Genomic DNA, 5,893 nt, shown 5'->3' with positions numbered 1-5,893 from the left:
GCTTTTTTATGAGCAAGAGCAATACTTGTGCAGATTAGTATATATTATAGTATAGGATGATTACTCTTTACATACTTCTAAAATGATGTTACATATCTTTTACTTGCATCTGAGATTTACTTTAAGAACTTGACAAACTACTTCCCATATAAAGTTCAGGCCAACCATAACACTGAGGATGTGTAAAATATATGTAAAGAAGTTGAAGGAAAAATCACTTGTATGGGGTGTTGCTGAAATCTCACCAAGTAGCTACTTCTTCACAAATGATAGCTATTATCTTATCAACCTTAAGGCTTTCACAATGTACCTGCTTTCTGTCTAGTAAGACTCAGAAAGAATGATTACATACTAACTTCCTGACAATTGAGGAAACTAGGTACAGAGAGTAGACTTTACTGGTATTAAATTGAGTGAGTTTCTGTTTCTCTGCTCAGGCAATTTTCCAGTGTTCTTTTGGTTGAGATAGTATTAATCATGAGATTAAGTTACATAGTCTGAGAGGCTTGGGGTCGGCTTATTATATAAGCTTTAATTTAAGCTCTATCAGGCTAAAGAAATTGGGGCTAAAGAAACTGGTTAGTATTCCCAGAATATGGTAAGCTATAAATAACAGTAACAAAGCTGGTTTCACTGAAATCAGAGCAGATGATTCTTTAAGATAGCATCCTGGAGAAGAAGATTCTTCCCACCAGCAGTTCTTGAAAAGAGCCACCAGACACTCATTTTCACCCTCCTCTGAACTCTGCCTTTTCTGGTGTACTATTATTAAGATCTATATCACCTCCAACACCTACACTGTGTGTGTTTTACCATTTTTCTGACCAACATAGCCAACCTAAGGTGGCTCCATTTTGTTTGAAAGGTTAAGGTAAGTACAGTTGTTTCTAGAAGATACACTGTATTATGGTGCTGTTTGTCTTAAGGATATTGAAGAACATTTTAATGCCTGTTGAAAACCTGAAGAATTGTATTTATTATAACTTTTGGAAAGGTACAGGGAGAACTATGGTTTACAGACATAACTAAAATAAAAGAAATAATAAGAAATAAAAGCCAAACCAAAAGAACAACAAAAATCCCAAACCAAAACAAACAAAATCTCGTAGAACAGGCAAATTTAATATTCTCTTTGCATGCCTTAAAAATCAAAGATTCGTATCTCAGTTTTTAATGCTAAGGTAACCATTCTTATGGAAGTCAGCATCTCATGTTATACGATTCTGAGTAATGGTAAACACATTAAAATATTTTGAAGAATGCTAGTTTTATTTTATTTTTTATTTATTTCTTTATTAATTACATTTATTCACTTTGTATCCCCCCTGTTGTTCTCTCCCTCCTCCCATCCCAATCCCTCCCTTCCTCCACCCTCTGCATGCATGCCCCTCCCCAAGTCCACTGATAGGGAAGGACTTTTTTCCTTCCTTCTGATCCTAGTCAATTAGGTCTCATCAGGAGTGGCTGCATTGTCTTCTTCTGTGACCTGGTAATGCTGCTTCCCTCGAAGGGGGAGGTAATTAAAGAGCTGGTCAATCCAACCAAGGACTATGCATGGAGATAACCTAAGACCCCTGCACAGATGTAGCCCATGGCAGTTCAGTATCCAAGTGGGTTCCATTGTAATAGGAACAGGGACTGTCTCTGACATGAACTGATTGGCCTGCTAGTTTTATTTTTAAGGTTGGGTTTTTGTCTTAGCTTTCTAAATTATGAATGTAGTTGCTATTACTATACATGATAGACAAAAATCACAGCAAATGAATTATGAGAAAATATATTTATAATATAACTGACATTAACAATATTAGATAAGCATTATTGAATTAAAAATGTAATATAAAATATTTCACTTGGAAGAACCAGTTCACAGCTCTTACCACTGCGGGATTAGAAAGAGTACAGTGGATTAATGGGCCTTCCAGAATATATATAAACAAATTACAGTTTTGTTTGTAAGTTTTTCATAAGCAAAAGTTAGAAAAGTTTTGGCTTTGAAAGTCTATTATAAAATTTTATCATTATAAAAAGGACATTATTGAAAAAAGTGATATTTCATTCTTGAATATGATCATAAAAATTTTCAGATCTAAAAATAAGTTGAACAACAACAGAAAAACCAATTATAAAGTACTATCCATCAGCATCTCTAAAGCTACTTACCTTTCTTTTCCAACGTTCCTGTGACCTGAGACTGTAGAATTTTTAGATTTTTTGAATAGTAAATTACTTTACTGGGATGACAACCATCACCTGATCCTATAACAAATTATCCTAGATAACAAATTATCCTAGATCCTATAACAAATTACATCCTGTAATGATGTACTTGTAGATAATAAAATACCCATTTATTTGAATGTAAGCTCAGACAGTATAGTCTAAGTTATTCTCTCTCTCTCTCTCTCTCTCTCTCTCTCTCTCTCTCTCTCAAACCATTAATTCTCCCAAACGGAAGTTGGACATGACTGCAGGCAGATGAACACAGAACACTTTGTGCAGTAAGGCTCCAAGAACAGAGGTGCAGGTAAGTCAGACAAGCGCTCAAGCGAAGGTGGAACTGTTCAGCCCATGTTAGCTGCATTCATGTTGTAATAGTTGATGTACATCCGGTCCAGGCTGACGAGCAGGCCATCAACCAGCAGGCCCACAGCAGCTTGCTCTAGGTGCAGTTCTGGGCCCACTGTTCTTGCCTGTGCTGTGCAGGCTGAAGAGGGCTCAGAGGTGGCTCAAGCCCCCGAAAGTCACGAGCTGGTCAGGGACCACGTGCATTGAGATGTACTGTGCTGGCTTGATGATGGCCTGTGCCAGCTGCTGGGTGAAACCCTCTGGCACGGAGGAGAGGGAACATTGGTTTTCACAGGGAACATTGGCATGGTGGCAAAGGGAGTGTGAGCGAGGGTCTTTAAAAGTAAAAGAAACCTAGACATTGAGATATTTAATAGTTACTATCAAGGAACTATTTTTTTTTCTGTCTATGCACACCATTTACAAAATATGATGAAGAATGATTGGAGACACTACTGGCTTTGGAGGTTACTGGCATTTCTTCTTCTTTTCATGAAACAATGCCTAGAAATGAATGTTGTATTAATTGTAAATATGTACGTAATAAATATGTTAACATAAATGGAAAATAGGAATTTTATAGAATGTAAGGGCTAGGCAAATTTACATCATCACTGGCAAGGCTACTTAATTTTTTTTTTAAATAGAGAAAAATACAATAGTAAGTCATTGCCACCAATTTTTTTTTAACCATGAAAAAATAATGTAAATAATAAAAGTGTACATTTCATTTTATACTAATTGATATACAAAATTAATTAACACCATAGGTTGTGGTGAAGATTGCTATGGAGAAGTTGTCAATTTCATCAACTTTCTTGACACTGAAAAAGATCTTCAAATTCAAGCAGAGAGTGGGAACAAGTTAAATAATCAAGAAGTAGAAAATTTCTTAAGAGAAATAAATATTTTTTCTAAAATAATCCATCATACCATGTGGTAAAATAGATTTTTAATCTCTTGCAGATGACATATTTCAAACTCTTTCCTTCTGATTCATGAACCATGAAGCTGAATATCAATGTGACTGAGTTCATTTTTCTCGGCTTGACACAGGACCCCAGTAGGAAGAACATAGTGTTTGCCATTTTCCTGTTCTTTTACATAGAAACATTAGCAGGTAACCTGCTGATCATTGCTCCCATCAAGACAAGCCAGGCCCTTGGGAGTCCCATGTACTTCTTCCTGTTCTACTTATCCTTGTCTGACACCTGCTTTTCTACAACCATAGCTGCCAGAACAATTGTGGATTCTCTGCTGAAGGAGGCCTCTATCACCTTCAGTGAGTGCATAATCCAAGTCTTTACATCCCATTTATTTGGCTCCCTGGAGATCTTTATCCTCATTTTAATGGCTGTTGACCACTATGTGGCCTTCTGTAAGCCCCTGCACTATATGACCATCATGAGCCAACGGGTCTGTGGGGTGCTGGTGGCCATAGCCTGGGTGGGATCCTGTGTTCATTCTTTAGTTCAGTTATTTCTGGCCTTGAGTTTACCCTTCTGTGGCCCAATGAGATTGATCAGGACTTTTGTGACTTGCAGCCACTGTTGAAACTTGCCTGTTCAGACACATACGTGATCAACCTGCTTCTGGTGTCCAACAGTGGGACCCTATGTACACTGAGTTTCCTCATGCTGATGGTCTCCTATGTCATCATCCTGTATTCCTTGAGAAACCACAGTGCTGAAGGGAGAAGAAAAGCACTGTTCACTTGTGTCTCCCACATCATAGTAGTCATTTTGTTTTTGTGCCTTGTATATTCATATATACACGGCCTGCAACAACCTTCCCTATGGACAAGATGATATCAGTGCTTTGTACAATTTGTACACTTTTCTAAACCCTCTGATTTACACATTGAGGAATGCAGAGGTGAGAAATGCCATGAGAAAGTTGTGGATCAAAAGAATCTTAGATGATAAATAAGGAATCAAAGTTTATGTTGATGTTAATAAAGAAAATGTTAGTTTTCAATTATGTTTATGATAGCACGGTCTTAGGAAGGGAAGATTGGTTGATTCTAGAGAATGGGCAAACAAATATATTCTAATACAAATAGAATATAAATAAAGTAATATATCAAATTATTCTTTTGGAAAGAATGTGGAGAAGAACCAAAACCATACAATAGAAAAAAAAAAGACAACATCTACAACAAATGGTGCTGGTTTAAATGGATGTCAACAAGTAGAAAATGCAAATTGATCCATATTTCCCATCCTGCACAAAACAAAATCCAAGTGGATCAAAGACCTTAACATAAAACCAGACACATTAAACCTGACATGTCTCGAGCGGTGCCTCTGACAGCTGCTTTGATATTTAAATCTCAGCAGAGAGACTGCTTTTACTGGACCTTCTCTAAAGGCAGGGTAGAATTTGCAAGTCCATCTCCTTTTGTTTGTGACAGCAGGTGGGATAGCTTGTGAGGGTCATACCTCTTCCTCAAGTTCTTCATGGAAATTAAACCATTGTTCTGAGATGTTTTACTGGCTAAAAGAAATTCCTCACAGATAAAGAGATCAGAGGGCTGGAGGCAGAGGAGGAGGCAGAGACTTGAGGCTTGCTGCTCACACTGCTTGCTGCGGCAGCCTGTCTTTTGCTGTGGCTGTCGAGTCTGGACCTTTAAAAAGTTTCCTGTGTGCTGTGTGTTTATTTTTTTAATTTTAATTCTCACTCCCGACTCAAGAACCATTCGACTCTGCTGGCTGGCTCTGGCACTGACAGAAGAAAAAGTAGGGGAGAGCCTTGAACTCATTGGCACAGGAGACAACTTCCTGAACAGAACACCAACAGCACAGGCTCTAAGATCAACAATCAGTAAGTAGGGCCTCCTATCTATTTTATTATTGATTTCTTTCTTTCTGATTGTGATTGTGTTTCTTTATAATGCCTTCATTCTGCTCTTCTTTAATCAAAGGAATGTACCATATTCACACATTTATAGAAGTTTTAAAGTGCAGCAAGTGCGTTGTATGTGTTTGTATCTGTGGGCATGTATAAACATGCTCTTCTTCTTCACATACTTCTTATTCCTAACAACTAACCAGGAAACACCTTTAAAATTAATTGTTATTGTGGTTGTTGCTATGACTAAAATATATGTGTGAATACCTATTATTTGCATCAATATATATATATATTGTATAAATATATATATATATTGTATAAATATATATTACATAATTTACCATACAGTCTGAAGATTATGCTCTACAGGTTACTGTTTATGTCTCTCATTACTTAGACCCCATAATAATAAATTGGCAGAATCCATCTGAGGTTAGGAATATTACTACTTAATGTTTTACTAACATTATAT

At 36.9% G+C, this 5,893-nt stretch overlaps 2 pseudogenes; one reads left to right on the top strand and one right to left on the bottom strand.

The window, feature by feature from the left end:
- Positions 1–2,544: 2,544 nt before the first annotated feature.
- LOC129675458 (macrophage migration inhibitory factor-like) lies at positions 2,545–2,876 on the bottom strand (annotated as a pseudogene).
- Positions 2,877–3,573: 697 nt separating this feature from the next.
- LOC129675451 (olfactory receptor 4C16-like) lies at positions 3,574–4,497 on the top strand (annotated as a pseudogene).
- The last annotated feature ends 1,396 nt before the right edge of the window (positions 4,498–5,893 follow it).

Source organism: Psammomys obesus, unplaced genomic scaffold, assembly GCF_907164565.1.
Source record: "Psammomys obesus unplaced genomic scaffold, mPsaObe1.curated_primary_1811, whole genome shotgun sequence".
In the NCBI taxonomy this organism is placed as follows: domain Eukaryota; kingdom Metazoa; phylum Chordata; class Mammalia; order Rodentia; family Muridae; genus Psammomys; species Psammomys obesus.
This window is presented reverse-complemented; position numbering and strand designations above follow the sequence as displayed.